The sequence below is a fragment of the Maylandia zebra genome, unplaced genomic scaffold, assembly GCF_041146795.1.
Source record: "Maylandia zebra isolate NMK-2024a unplaced genomic scaffold, Mzebra_GT3a scaffold11, whole genome shotgun sequence".
Taxonomy (NCBI): Eukaryota; Metazoa; Chordata; class Actinopteri; order Cichliformes; family Cichlidae; genus Maylandia; species Maylandia zebra.
Window position 1 is genome coordinate 1,361,136 of NW_027490041.1, and position 16,003 is coordinate 1,377,138.

The 16,003-nt window shown below is 42.4% G+C and overlaps 2 long non-coding RNA genes across 2 annotated transcripts in view; one reads left to right on the top strand and one right to left on the bottom strand.

Annotated features, from left to right (window-relative positions):
• Positions 1–7,675, bottom strand: part of LOC143415893 (uncharacterized) — a 158,853-nt gene extending 151,178 nt beyond the window's left edge. Inside the window, exon 1 of the long non-coding RNA XR_013096318.1 lies at positions 7,025–7,675. This is a non-coding gene — a long non-coding RNA (uncharacterized LOC143415893). The remainder of the gene's footprint in view (positions 1–7,024) is intronic.
• A 5,678-nt stretch (positions 7,676–13,353) lies between these two features.
• LOC143415898 (uncharacterized) lies at positions 13,354–14,971 on the top strand. Its single transcript, XR_013096325.1, has 4 exons — positions 13,354–13,427; positions 14,452–14,572; positions 14,657–14,755; positions 14,895–14,971. It is a non-coding gene; the product is annotated as an uncharacterized LOC143415898 (long non-coding RNA).
• Positions 14,972–16,003: the final 1,032 nt, after the last annotated feature.

Consider the following 16,003-nt stretch of genomic DNA (forward strand, 5'->3'; position numbering starts at 1 on the left):
GATTCAAATCAGTGTGTCATTGAGCAACAGAGGTTAGCAAAGGTGTCCCAGTCCAAATATGGTGTAACAGCAGGAACGTGTGGGACATTCCTTTCTTATGACTTCATAAACTCAGCTACTGGGAGATTAATCCAGCGTGGTGTGGCAGCTTTGATCGTAGACCAAAAATGTGCAGTCCAAAAAGATCACAGCGTAATCAAAACAGGCCGTCCTTTGGCGTCCACCGGGCAGTGTTTTGTAAATAATGTGTGTTTATCATTTATATGGGAATATAAAGAACTAGTTTTAGCTGTTCTACATAAACAGCATATCCCAAATATCATCAAAACAGAAAATTAGAATAAGAGCTTTCAAATCTAATTTATTGGCACAATTATTTCAATTTACTTAAATGTGCTCCGAGGGCTAACAGGCTGTTTAGATCACAGGGACATGTTACATAATGAAGTAATGAATGTCATTTCTAACTGTTTGATTTTAAAAAGTATGTTTGATAAATGTGGGACAAGGACAAGCATGTAATGGGATTAGTGGGGATACATTCATGGAGGAGAGGAGAAGTCCTAAAGCTAGCTAATGAAAGGACAGCAAACTAACACAGAGGAAGAGGTCAAGGCAGAACAACAAAGATTTCTTTGCAGGGTGAGATGAGGAAGGGAGGAGAGTAACCACTGTGATCACCCAGAAGAGAATGACTCAGGTCTGTGTCCAGTCTCCCCAAATCAGCATGACACAGCAAACTAAGCTACATAAATCTCTGAATTACCAGCTGAGCCACTAATCCAGGCGGTATGACACTCGCCAAACTGTTCTGTGATATTTTACCACCGAGCATAAAAGTGCTTACAGGAAAGGCCAGGAAAGAATAAGCCATGAATACAGAGTTTAAATCATAAGAATATTTTATAACGTTTAACATTACGCAGAAGCATTTCATATTCATGAAACGCTTTCAATTAAAAGAAAACATCGAAACAGGTAATAAGGACACACCCAACATGCTCAACACCCACTTTAGTACTTCCTACTCAGCAGTTTCAATTACTGGTTAAAGCAAATGTGTTAGAAACTTAAAGCACGTAAAGAATCTGCTCAAGTCAAACAAGACATCAGACACACATCACCAAGAAGGCAAGTTTAAAGCAGTCCTACAGAAAGGTTTCAAAACTCACTCCCACAGCTTGATTCCAAGGATGTTAGATTCCTATCGGGCCTTTTCTACTGTTAATGTTTAAGCTAAATGACAACTTTGTTTGTCCACTGTCAGCATTCGAAACAACTTCTACAGGGTTTAATGGAGCACACAGATTTGACTTTTTACAAAAGCACTCAAAGAGCTGTAGTAATGAAGAATTGTATCACAGTACGTTTTGTCATATCCTGTCTAAGATGTTTTTTCTTGCATGAGCCTAAGCACTCATTTATACTCGTATCCAATACAACTGATTTCGGTTTTATGCTTCCTAAAACCCTTAAAATTCCTTGTCAACGTCTTTTAGTTTAACCAATCCTAAAGAAAATCAAGCTTTGCTGCTCTACTCTATTTCCCGTTCCCTGCAACATGTGTGTGGATGCTGAATGAGACGGGTGGAGGGATGAGCGCTACATGGTTGTGTTTGAGCAGGAGGGCCGGATGATGAATGGGCTTTTATAGACATGCTGTTCGTTTACGGAGGCTTGTAGGCGATGATCTCTTTAGTGTAATATGAAAAGGAAACAGATACATCGTGATATCACAAACACAATCCTACATTTGTGCCAACCTAATAAAATAATATGCAGTACTGTGTGAAACTCATCAAGTGGCCTGAACTAAAAGTTCTCCAGCAAGTTTAGTAGCATTGCTACTTGAGATTGTTCATGTTGCAGCCAAGAACTTCACTGATGACTGCTGCCATGGTGTAAATCAGCTGGTTGGTTCCAGCGATGGTCACACTAGGGACTGTCCACTGCAGTAAAAACTCTGCATTATCACTCCGTTACCTGCTGCAAGCACTGCCACAGTCTGATTTTCTTTCATCACTACCTGAATTGTTTGACTAAAAGGAAAAAGAAATGGCAGATGTCCTTCTCTACAGGGCAGAACTGTTGGCAAACTGTTCACCACCCCCCAACCGCCCTGTCTGTCATCACTCCACTAGCATTGCTGTTTGTAATTATATTCACTCCACTTTTACACACCTGTACATAATATCCTAAAAGCCACAAATCAACTAGAACCCTGCTCTGTTTGGTAATGAACTGTGATAAAAACAAATATCCCCTGCCTATGAAAAACCATAGGCTTCCCAAGGGAGTCATGAGTTCATAATGTTCATGTTCATAAACACTGAAAGCTGACATGGAGTAGGTCCCAGGCCCTGAACTCCATAAGCAAGAAAATGGATTGATGTATAAATACACACACACACATATATTAGGGGTGCAACGACAAACAAAATTCACGGTTCGGTTCGATACTTTGGTGTCACGGTTCGATATTTTTTCGATACAAAAAAAATGTTCATGCCTTTTTAATTTGTCATTTATTAAAATTATAAATATATATTTTAACTCAAAAGTACAGTTTTTAAATTTAATGTTGCTGAAACAACAAAGTAATAATAAAAAAATCTATCTGATGGAGGAATCACCCATCTTTGGAAAAGAGAGTTTATTACAGAGAAATGTCTCTTTCAAAATAAAAGCTCTACTATACGCTTCTTCTGGGCTATATTCTCAGCAGCATATTAAACATATCAGGTCCCCATAAGGAGAATCCTGTGCTAACAGCTGTCTAAATGACTCGGGTAAAGTTTGTAGCATGGTGCTTGTTTTTGTCTGCTTCCACTTGTCTTTGCACCAGGATGATGTCGGAGTAAATGTGCAGTCATATTCGTTGTGTTCCCACTAGTGCTGTCAGCGTTAATCTGAAATGACCTTAACGCCACAACACGGCAAATCTCCGTTAACGAGCTACTGCGGATCGCCCCGTGCGTGGGGCTGGACGGCGTCAGCACGTTAACGAGCTAACTGCGCTAACACACTAGTTCCCACCCATGTAATTGAGCATTGCGTGGCACATCCAACATACTGTTTTACTTTAGTCCATGACTCGCTTACCTTCAGGGTCATACGTCACATGAAGACCAAAATAGTTCCAAAGGCCAGATCTGAATGAGGGTGGGGGATAGTGATGGCCCGCTTGAAGCTGACGCTCCGGAGCATGTGTCGAAAAAAACAACACACTGGTTCAGAAGCACTGTGTCGAGGCTTGCTTCGTTTGGCAAAAGTCACGTGACCAGTGACGTCCGAAGCTTCATTACGCACGTAACTGCTTTGGTACCTGATTCAAACGGATATAAGGAAGTGAATCATCCAAGGGATTCGTGGAGTGTGTTGATGGTGACAGATAGCGACGAGGTGATCATTCCACTGACAGACATGGAGCCAGCGAGGAAGAGAGGACGTTCTGGCGTGTGGGAATATTTTGAGTTGATTTTGCTCAATTCATTTTATCTGCCGAAGTGAAAAACTTGAAATGTCCAAAATCATGTTTTCATAATGTAAATATCATTACAGCATATGACTTCAGGAACACTTCCATGTGAATTAAAGCTGATGAAGACTACAACAATGTATTTGACACTATACGTACATTACATTGCTACAGTTTAGAAAATCATTTTGTTTATTGTTGTTAGGTGATAGTCTGCAGGACCCAGGAATACCTGCATATCTACCAGCTTGCAGTGTGGTTCCTGCACTCCACAGCCTCTTCTGTTCCATGCAAGTGGATTTTCTTCAGGGCAGGAGAAACTATTTCTAAGAAAAGAAACAGACTCAGCCAGCGCACAGTAACACTAATCCTCTTTTTAAATGTAAATAACAAAAGGGCTACCTGACATAGATCATGTTTTTACTTTGCAAGTTCTTGATTAGGGGTGGGTTTTGATTATCGCCTTTCTGATTACAATCCATGCTAAATTGAATAAAGTGATATTGATTCATTAAAATCCGGTGTCGATTTGTAAATTAACGTTATTATGCCTGAAACGCCAGCATCTCAGGTTAAACCTCACAACATGTCGTCAAACACCATGCAGCTAAAACAGTAACTGGGAGCAGGTTTACGGATTCTGCATACAAACGTGAACACAGAGCGCGGACCCGACGCGTCAGAGTCAGATTTTGATGTGTCGTCGGGTCCGCGCTGTGTTTGCCTCTTTTTTTTTCGCTGGCTTCTGCAGCTGCAGGTTTCATAACTCTCTGTTTGCATCTCTAATTAAGTCTCACGTGTGTCAGCTTTCTTTTAATAGATACGAAATTATGGATATATACTGTTAAATGATCAGAATTGTAATATTTCTGACTGAGGCAAAACTTTCCAGATTCCAATCAAATTGAATCGGATCCTGTATCGAATCAAAATGATTCTACAAATCAGTGACGATGCAGCCGTACTCAGCTTCCTAAGCATTTTCCCTTTCCAGTTCACAATCAATCCCACCCCTAGGTCAAAAATATGTATAGGACAATTGGTCTAATCTAATATTTTGTATGAACCTGTCCAGCTGTGATTAAACGACAAGTAGATGGAGGCAGGACTCCACAGCAGGGGCATACTCCATAATGTGCTGTGCATTATCATATGTATATTATATATATTGCTCACTTATTGTATTTACCAACATCAAGGAGTTATGAGCAAAGAAAGGCCACCATAGTGCATGTTTAAATAGGGAAAGTTTATTGATCAAAATGTATTACGCAGATACGCATTACATTTTTTTCAGCCCCCCAATCGAGAAAACAAAATCAATTACATGTTCAAAGCAACGGAACGGTGGCCCAATATCAGAGAGAACTCCACTCTTGAGTGAGCAGCGATGATTGAGCAGTCCGTTTTATTTTGCAGATTCAAGCTGCTCTTCAAAGTTTTCACCACCAGATGTCACCGGAGAGGACTGTGTTGAAAAGCTTCGAGTAATGAACCGTTTTTCAATACAAGCTTCAGTGCTTCGGAAAGCTTCATTTGGCCATCACTAGTGGGGGAGGTTCAGTTTGCCATGTTGCAACGAGCTTAGCTTCTGTCTGCTAGCTTGCGCTGCGCTCAGTGGATCTGTGCTCGACAGTGCAGCCTAGGCGGAGTAGTCGAACGCAGATCCACTGAGCGCTCAACACAGACAGCATCATCAGAAGGAAAGTTGATAAAATAAATTAAAAATTTTGTATTGTTCGATACACATGCGTACCGAACCGAAAGCACTGTATCGAACGGTTCAATATCGATACGAATATCGTTGCACCCCTAATATATATATATATATATATATATATATATATATATATATATATATATATATGTGTGTGTGTGTGTGTGTGTGTGTGTGTGTGTTTCTGTGGTTCAGCATTATGATGCTGAACCACATCATAATGAATAAATGGATAAATTTCCAAAATCCCGGAGCAATGCAAATTAGCCGGTGCGAGGTAAGGAGCTCTGTCATTGGTTAGACAGTCTTAGCTTTGCACCTATACCAAAGGCCATTCAGCCTCTGTGTTTACACTCTGCCTACACAGATGTTGGACATGAGACGACACAGGAAAAGGATTTTTGATGTGAGGTTTTTATTGAGATTTTATTTCTTTTTTTTCTGATTTGAAGTATTTATTAATGGAATAATTATTTATTTTCAAATACTGATTTATAAATATTTTTATTTTAAATTAAATTACTAGATAATAAATTACTTTTGTATTGAATAAATAAAATAACTTAAAAATGAATTTGTAAATTAATATTTTATCGCACAATTCATTGTTTAAGCAAAGAACTTTTTATTTCGATGCGCTGGATCTTCTGGTCCTCTGCACATAAGTGGATTTCCATTTAGACTTTATATAGACAACAACTCAAAGTGCTTTACAACAAGTCACATTCACCCATACGATCATCTAGTGCTGTACTTTAAACACTTTAAACACAAACACAGACACTGTGGGGAGAGGCCACAGAGGCACAGGGAGAAAACTCACACAGAAATCCAACAATTAAAGAGGAACCTTCTCGATGTAACACTACCATCCTGCAAGATGACCTGGTCCTGGGCCATCTTAATAAGCATGCTGTGCACAGTAGTTTCATATTCCTGCCAGAACAAACACCAGACAGTTTGTACACAAGGCTCAGATTCTCGCTTTGCCAGATACAGACAATAGTTTAAGATCCTAATGTCTCTGCACAGCTCTGTATGTACTGAAATATCCAACCTCAGATATTTCCTGCTCACTCTCTGCACCGCCTTAGACAACAAGTAGTTCATGCTATACATAGCATTGACTTTTCATTCCAGCCATGTGCACTCATCAGGGCATCAGTGCTGCCGTAGTAACCACACTAACACTTCCTTGCACCTGTTGAAATGGCCTCAGTCTGATCGTGCCCTGAACAAACTCACCTTTAACATCCCACACACGGACTAAATATGTGCGTGTCAATAACACGTGACAGGAGAACATGCTGGTTGTCTGTCATGGGGCTGAATTAGAAACAGAGCAGGAACTACAGTTTGTCAGATTAAGACTGATCAGGTCCAACATCCGCTCCCAGCACTGATTTACACGTTTGGTGTCACATTGAAGGAAACGCCTACTGGCACAACCTGCATGTGTTAAACTGCTCCTGCGTGTAAACAGCGTGTCACTTACGGCTTTTTGCATCACAAGGACGCGCACTGGCGTCTCAGGGTGACTCAGATGTTTGCTGAATGAGGTGTAGACCGGACTAGGCGGGACTCATTTCACCAAAACACGAGCTTTTCCACCCACCAGTGTTTATCTGTGTGCTTATTTTAAAGAATTATTCCATCGTTATCAAATACGAAGCATTACACGCACGTCGCGCCGTTTCTGCTGAGTCAGACACCAGTGCTCCCGTGTGCTGATTCTCGGGTCCATCTTAAACTGGTGTGTTTGCGAATGAACTTCGGTAAAACGTTACAACGTTACCGGGCGCGCAGAGGGTCTCGGAGGCGTGTCGTACCTGTCGGGTGGTCGCGGGCTCCTCGTTCCCGGTGGGTGAAGGTGTTTCTCCTTCAAGCGATGCTGGGGTGACCGGAGAAGAAGCCATGTCCCCCCGACATCACCTCTCACTAAGCGCCGCTCCTACTGTGACTTTCCTCGGTGTCCTCCAGCGTGCAATACGCTGCCTGGCGCAGTTTGCACGGACGGTGGACCGGTTGCGTCGCTCGTCTCCTGCGCGATCAAAGTGAGTCTTCGGCTGCACAGTGCAGCCACTGTCCCTCCTCCGGCCGGCGGACTAGTCCAGGCGAGGCGGATGACGTTGTCCCGGGTCTCGCTCGCTCTCGCACATGCAGGACTTGGCCCAGTCTGTCTTCTTCTGCCTCACTCTGCGCTCTGCTTTTCACTTCATGTCTTTTTGTTTTGTAAGGTGGCTAACACGATCACTCCTCTTCTGCCTGCAGGACTCTGTGACTGCTCTGTGCTGTGGCAGCACACTCCAGCCTGATAGTTCATTTTACAGCTTTTGGCACTGCGACGCTCTCCTCGGCTCGACAGACACAATCTCACCATGTCGGCACAATATACTGAGTGCAATCCATAACATGATTTTATCTCACTGTAACTTTGAAATCGACCAAATGTTGCGTAAATGACGTGTCACGTGACTTGAGCACATGCACACCCCCTGTCCTCACAGCAGACATTCATCTTAGCCCCCCCCCCCGTGTTTTGAGATCATTGCTGCAACAAAAAGTTGCCACACATATTTCTACATGAAACGTACTGAATCAGTTGGCACATATTTAATATATATTAAATATAATATAATGTTGTTTTGTTGAGAGGCTGAAATAAAGCTGAATCACATCACAGGAATGACACAGCCCTGTTCCTCCAGGCTGTTAACCTGTGAATCAGCAAACATGTGTGATTTATTGTCATTCATTTGCTGAACAAACTTTCCTCTGAACTTTGACCCTGAAAATTCAATTCCATTTTATTTATATAGCGCCAAATCACAACAAAACTCGCCTCAAGGCGCTTCATAGATACAGAGAAGAACCCAACAATCATATGACCCCCTATGAGCAGCACCCTAACCATGGATTGGAGAAGAATGTGAGATGGTAACAATGACAGCTCAGGAGATGGCAAATACACTAGAAGAGCTACCTTTATATCACGCTGAGCTGAGGGTTTGTCAAGCCCAGCTCAGATTTTCAGGAGAAAGGTGATCTGAACCAAAAGCAGGAGGAGGTCATCACTGCTGGACCGAAGGCTAAGAAGGAAGAGCTTCTGCTGTTTGCAGTGTATACTGCTGTGGATGCTGTATCGTGTGACATGCACAAGATGTTTCATTCAGACTGAACTCTTTCTTTGTAGTGTTTACCTGGAGAAGATCGGAGGGGCTGGCTAAAATGATGAAAGCTCGAAGCAGATCAGAACACCGCTTTGAAAACTTGTACGTGATGCTGTGGGGTTGATTCAGTGACCTTGTGGGGCCATAACAGAGAAATGACAGCAGTGTAGTGGATCAAATAAAGAGTGATGATGTTATATTTGTGACTGTAGCAGGACCAAGGCTCAAAAGGTTGCAGGCGTTGTTAATTGAGCAGAAGATGGACGGCATCAAGCCCTCTCCTCGACAGCTACAGGATCACAGTCTGCAGGTTCAGTTATGCAACGTTTTAGCATCGATGCGTGAAGTTAAGAGCAGACAGGGAGGTTATTTTTGCACTGGGCTGGAATGACTCAGTTTACCTGTCAAAGGCTATCATGGCTGGGAGAAAACCCTCAGCATTAGTAAAGAAGGACCACGGTGGCCTCTGGGTAGAAACACTGCAGAGTTCATGTGGATACGCTGCTGCATTAGGTCAGATAGAAATATCATAAAGCATCATTAAGTAAAAACGTTTATTAAGAACAAATGTATAAATATTGTTAACGTGTTTCCCAGAAACATCTGTAGAGACAAAGAGCTTTCTGTTGTTGCTTCGAGGAAACAAGCTCTTCTTTTTAGTTTTGTCCTGGTATTTATTCCAGGACGGACTCATCCACTGAGCAGTGTTTGGGTTTCTTCCTTTTCCTCGTTCTGGATGCAAACTATTACAACTCGGGCTTTATTTCAGTGACAATGGCCTTAAGCTGCAATACAACAGGAAGTTACTCATATATAGTAATTTCCCAGACCATATTAAAAATCCATTAACAGGAAATACAAATGATGGGACAATGCCACAGCATGGACATTAGAACAGTTGGGAAAATTTACCTGGAAAAAGGTGAAAATGAGGCTTCATTGAACTGGAATTACAAAGACCAGGAATGTGAGATCCACCAGCCACGACTGAGGGTTTTTACACGTCATATCCTCAAAGTAGAACTACAGTGATCAAAAGAATCGACTTTAATGTTATTCTTTCTTTATTTATGTCAGATTTAACCCCCCAAAAAGCTTTAATCTTTAACTAGTCTTTGGACGTAGCTACAGTACGGTCAGGTTGACAGTTTATGGGTAACATGTGGCCACCAGGCACTGCGACACACTTCCATGTTATATTACCTTGGCGTCCCGTAGGAATACAGGAGAATCATGTGAGGAATCTAAGAGTTGTTTCTTAATTCAATTCAGTTTTATTTACACAGCACCAAATCACAACAGCAGTCGTCTCAAGGTGCTTTATACTGTAAGGTAGCTCGTACAATAATACATACAGAGAAAAACCCAACAGTCATATGACCCCCTATGAGCAGCACTTTGGCGACAGTGGGAAGAAAAAACTCCCTTTTAACAGGAAGAAACCTCCAGCAGAACCAGGCTCAGGGAGGGGCGGGGCCATCTGCTGTGATTGGTTGGGGTGAGAGAAGGAAGACAGGATAAAGACATGCTGTGGAAGAGAGACAGATGAACCGCTGAGTGTTGTCCCGTCAAGGTGGCTCTTCTATGCTGTGCATTTATGGCACCAAACCACAAATGCAAAGGAAGAAAGGGTCGAGGCACAGCACCCAGCTGCCTGACAATATTCAGGCAACGTCCAAAGCCCCACAAAGGACCTACCCACACCCCACTGGCCCCGCCCAGATCAAGGAGCTGTCACAGCAGACAAAAATGTGAAGTCCGCACATAGTCGCCATGGCACCCACCAACCCACCACACCATCCCCCATGGAGCTACCAGGAGAGGCATACTGGCCCACTGAGGATCACAGAGGAGCAGACCCAGGGGGGCTGACAGCACAGCCCCCACCCACCAGTCGTGCAGCTTATTTTATCTTGTCAGCGTGAGCCCCACCTAAAGGGGACAGAGGGATTAGTGAGTTGCATTAGTGGGGCAGGAGAGAGTGAAGCAGGGGAGCCAATGTCACTGCGATACGACTCCTCAACACCATCCAGCCTGCCCCACCACTCATAATGAGTCCTGCTGTGCTCTGTAGCAATGATGCATTTTATGTGTGTGTGCCAGGTTAGTGCTGTGGATTCAAAGGAGCACAGTTCCACTAAACAGGAGATCAGGATAAACCCAACCCTGCCCCCGCCATCACATATTCTCAATCCCAGCAGAGGCCAGCCCCACAATGACATGCCACACGTGATACACAGCCAACATTACTGTTATAATTACATGTTTCCTTTATTACTTTCCTTTCAACCTCTTTATTTTGCACCTTAAACTTTCTTTGGTTGCTACAAGCCACAAAGTCCTTTATGGTTTGTCTCTGTTGTGTGGAGGGCTGTTTTTAAGAGCTCAAAAATGGGTGTATCAGAGTCAAACAGGCAGCACAGTGGAAAAGTGGTTGGCACTGTTTCCTGACAGCAAGAAGGTTCTGGGTTCAAATCCAACATCTAAGCTGTTTGCATGCTCTCCCCATGTCTGGGTCCTCTCTGGGTTCTCTGGCTCCCACAGTCCAAAGACGAGCAGTTATTGGGGTTAGGTTGATTGGTGTATGTGCCCATGAGTATGAGTGTACACGGGTGTTTCTCTGTGTTAGTGACAGTCTGACAGAAGGCTGCATCCCTCAGCCTCATGTGGGCTGTGTAGCCCCTTTACCACTGCAGTGAGAGCTCAGACCTGTTTCTGGTGGGTGGTGGACTCCTCCAGGGCTTCCCCTGATTCCCCTTCAGCCACAGAAGACTGTGGCCTCAGAAACTCATATCTGCTTTTTGCAAATGAAGCGAACCTGTTGGCTTCATCAGCAGGGGCGGATCTAGAAGGGTGGCATGGGGTGGCAAGTGCCACCCTAAAATGATCCCTTGCCACCCCAAGTGCCACCCCAGTTTTGCATATGACAGTGTTGTTTATTAAAATAAGTTTAACAGTTTGAGCGTAGTTACAGTCAGCAGTGAATATAAATGCTAGAACTGGATATATTCCATAGTGCCCCCCCCCCTCCACATTAACAAATGGTTCAGCCCATAGCAGGACGGCTTTTTTCTTGTTTTCAGCAGCAAGCGATGCTTATGATTGTGCCAGAGCACATTTTGAACAACACCATGGGAATTTCTGATTTTACACAGGTGGGTGGATGTTACACTGTGGAAATGAAGGAAGGTGAGTGCTATTTTAAATGGTTGTAGAAAATGAAAAAACAGCAGGTGTATTGGCTGCATTTTTAGATAAATAGTTGTATCTGTTTACAAAATGTACAATTTATATTTGCATTTCAAGTTATAAACATTTACCCAACATGTCTGTGGTTTTTTTACAGTAAAAAATACTGCTAGGATTTTAGGTTCTTTGTGTGATTTCAGATCAGTAATAGTTACATTAATAGTAATAGTAATACTAATGCAGTATGTCAGTGAAAAAACAACTAAATTCAGTTGAGCTGAAAAGATACCAAACAAAGCAAGAGGAGGAAAAAATAAAATGAAACAATCTGAGGGTGAAATACAAACGTAAACTCAAAGGAGTCACAAATGTCCGGTTGTATTTCAGACCTCAGAGGGTGAATCCAACAAATCATGAAAAATGAGGTTTACATGTTTGTTCATGACAGTGCAGATTTCTGACATTTTGTGTAATTTAAGCTGTAACAATGTGACTGTTTTCTAACAAAAACAGTGAAACTTAAGTTAGACTTGTGTTTGTAAATGAAGCGCCCCATGTTGTGTAGCTTTCTGGAGTTTATACTTATTGGGCTACATATGTATTTAATATACAGGCTGTACAGTACATAACATCAAAACTCACATGTTTCATGTAACTAAAGTGTGTAATCATGTGGGTACAGACAATAATTAAGTTATAGACTATATTTATATGAAAAACGTGCATACTTACTGCATTTGAATCATTTTAACCACATGTAACCACCTGCATATGTGTTTGGGGGAAAAAGGCTTTGATTTTGCCACCCTAAGAAAATTTCTCTAGAGCCGCCCCTGACCATTTCACAGGATTTGCATTTAAAGATGCAACAAGACTAAAATGGTTAGGGTCAGGAGGTCAAAGGTCAGAGCTCCTGTGGGTCTGAGGGCGGCCTCACGCTGGAGAAGGATGAAGGAGTCTGACCTGAGCCAGTGTTTGACATGAACACATCAGCACTGCTGTCAGTGAGCCTAACGACAGCCGTTAGCATCATTTCAGTGTTTCAGTCATAAAAACACTTCCTGTCTCTGTGGTGGTTACAGTGACATCATGCAGTTTGTGCTTTGACCTCCAGAGGGCGACAAATCAGCACAGACAGAGAGCTCCATTCAAACTTTGCTGCCATCAGGAATAATTCTTCAAATATAATCATCAGTGTTTGAGCAGTTATGATATCAGGGACAATCTAGACATGTGTGACAATACTGAACATGTCACATGACACACCTCAAACATCATGTGATCCACTCTCAGTCTGCACTTTCATTCATGACTTCAACAGGTTGAAATGAGCTTTGAAGAAACATTCAGTGAAATAAATCTTTCATGGATTCATGTGAGCAGCAGATGAACTTTGTACCAACAACATCTTCAATAACAGAGTCTGAATGAAGCTCAGGTGTTGATGCTGCTCACTGATTGGACGCTTGCTTTCAGCTCTGCTCTCAGTCTTTACTGCACAGGTGAAGGTAGAAAGTGTGACTGGATCTATAGACTGGAAACAGAGAAACATGCTGAACATTTGAAGCTTTGCAGCAGAAATGTTCATGTTACAAATACAGCAGAGCTGATCTGGGATCAGTGTGTTCACACCTGCAGCTACAACAAGGTTTCATGTCTCCACACGTCAGCATGTGAACTTTACTCTGACTCAGTCTGAGCAGTCAGACGGCATATTTTTAAAGTTAACACATCAGCACACACAGAGCTGAGCCCCTCCCACCTGTGCTGAGTTTCAGGTGGAGCCCCGCCTCCTTCCAGGAAGCAGCTCACCTGTGTGTCCGTGTTTAGTGTCCAGGTGTGGAGTGGAGCTTGTTGTTGGTGTGAAGAAACTGTAAGTTTGCTTTGTTTCCTCCTTTAACAGTTTGTCTTTAGGAACTTTACTGTTTGTTCAGCTCGTGTTTGATTTCTTCACACAACAAACTGTGTGTGTTTGTATTTCCGGTCTCTCCATTAAAGTCAGTGTGTAATGTTTCCTGGCTAACATCAGCTGTGTGCAGCTTAGTTCAGCACAAATCTGCCGCTCCATAGTTCACGGTAACGGACTCACAGCTGGACCAACGAGGCCGAGTGTGTCCGCCACTCTGAGCTACGTTCGTGTTTGTGTACTTGTAGTTTGTACTTTGAGTTCACTCAGAGCCCACAGAGGACGCAGCGTACGTGATGACGTCACAGCCCTTTACCTCCTTTACTGTCACTGTGATTAATATTTACACACGAGACACCTGCAGAGCTCTGACGCTAAGCTAGCACACAGCATGCTAACACTAAGCTAACGCTAAGCTAACACTAAGCTAACACTAAGAGTTCTTACAGACACGAGTTAAAAAGCTGCTTTTAGTGTGTGATCAGAGTCCAGGACTGAGAGCAGCAGCAGAGCTGATGGATGATGAATTACTGGATGGAAGAAGCTTCTCATTAGCAGTGAATCAGTGTGTGTGCAGTTCTCTGCAAACTCAGCAGGAAGAATTAGTGTGAAGCTTTAACTCTGCTGATCCTCTTTGAATCCTGGATCAGCTGAAATGTTTAAACTGTTGTTCACACGTGTTGGACTGACTGAAGCTTCCAGTCACAGTGAATCAGTGTGTGTCAGTGAATGCATCGTGTGTGCTTCAGGCTCCATCTAGTGGACTGATAGCTGTGTGTCAGTGAATGCATCGTGTGTGCTTCAGGCTCCATCTAGTGGACTGATAGCAGAGCAGCTGATGGCAGCTTCCTCTGCCTCACACTGCTGTCTGACTGCATCCAGCTGACACTGAGATGAAGCAGGAAAGAAGCAGCTGATATTTGGACAGCACACATGATGAAAGGAGGATTTCAGCTGATGTGCACATGAATGATTTGTGTTTCCTCTGCAGGTAGAAAGTGTGTGTGAGCTGAATTGAGCAGCATGGATCAGTGTGAGGACAGAGAGGAGGGAGTCCCTCCCTCTAAAAGCACTCTGTGTGGGGAACATGAGAGCCAGACCAAAGCTCAGAGGTGAGATGACCATCTCTAACTGTCCATGACTCTTCTCCATGTCACAGCTCAGCACTCACATCACTGCTGCATCATTATTCACAGGAACCAGCCTGGACCTCCACCCAGCTCTGTGTCCTCTAAGAGCAAACGGGTGAAGCATTTCTTTCGTAATTTAGGGCAAAAAAAGTCATCTGACGAAAAGTAAGTTCATGTCAGTATTAAAATGTTTGAAATTTTAATCAGCTTTTACTATTTAACAATTTATACTTTATTTATACTTTTTATGTAATGTATTGGACACATTGGATGTGACACATGTTTCATGTTCACTTACTTTTAGCGTCAATCAGAAACCACCCAGCTCTGTGTCCTTACAGAGTGACCGGTCTAAAGATCTTCCCATTCATTTTAAAGTCCAGCCTGTGTCTGCTGCAGAGAGGTGAGCTGTTAGCAACATGAACTCTTTGATTAAACTGCTCGATGTTGTTGGATATAAACTACAAACACGTCGTTCCCTCAGTCCCATTTAAACTGTCTTTTAAAACAAGCCTTTGGTTTCTAAACAACTGAAAACCCACTTCAGCAAACAGGAAGTGATCAGAGCGTCCGTCCACTTCCTGTCAGGCCCTGCAAACATTTCATATTGAAGAAAAGTCGTTGACATCTCACATTTTTACTCCACCACATTCAACCATTTTGACATTTTACAGCATGAAACTCTTGTCACATGACTCCTGTTATGTTATAGAGTCATGTGACCACCAGGGAGGGATTTGTATGGATGAAACACATTCAAATCAATCTGATTCATCAATGGAAACATTTTTGGTGTAAATGCAGCAACACTGAAAACGCTGAAGATAAAAACACAACAGATGAAATATGAACAAATCGAGGCTTTGAATACACGTGTGTGTGTTTGAGACACAGAGATAAATGGATTGTGTGTCTGTCCTATTGCTGCGTGAGGATTTTATTGTAGATTTTGTGCGTGTACACTTTTGACCACGAAGGTGTTGAAAGGGCGTAAAACAGTTGGAGGCACCAGAGTGAACACTAGTGCTGTCAGTAGATTAAAAATGACTAATTAATGACACAATCTTCTGTCATTAATCCTGATTAATCACAATTACTTGATCAATAGCTGCAGTTACATTTTTCCAACTTTATATTTAAGCCTGTAACAGACGTTTACACCATATAATGAAGTAAATGCAGAATAAACACAAAGAATGTTAAACGCTTCAATTCAAAGAGACTTTGAATAGTTTTCAGTCTTTAACTCAGCTTCTCTGCTGTAAATACAACTTTGTAACAAACATATATACTAAAAGCTAAGTGTCCACTAATATATAATAATATATAATCTATGTTACTGCTGTTAATGAAAATGTTTAATCAGACTCATCACAGGGTTACTGTGGATTCATTTGGATTAATCACCATTAA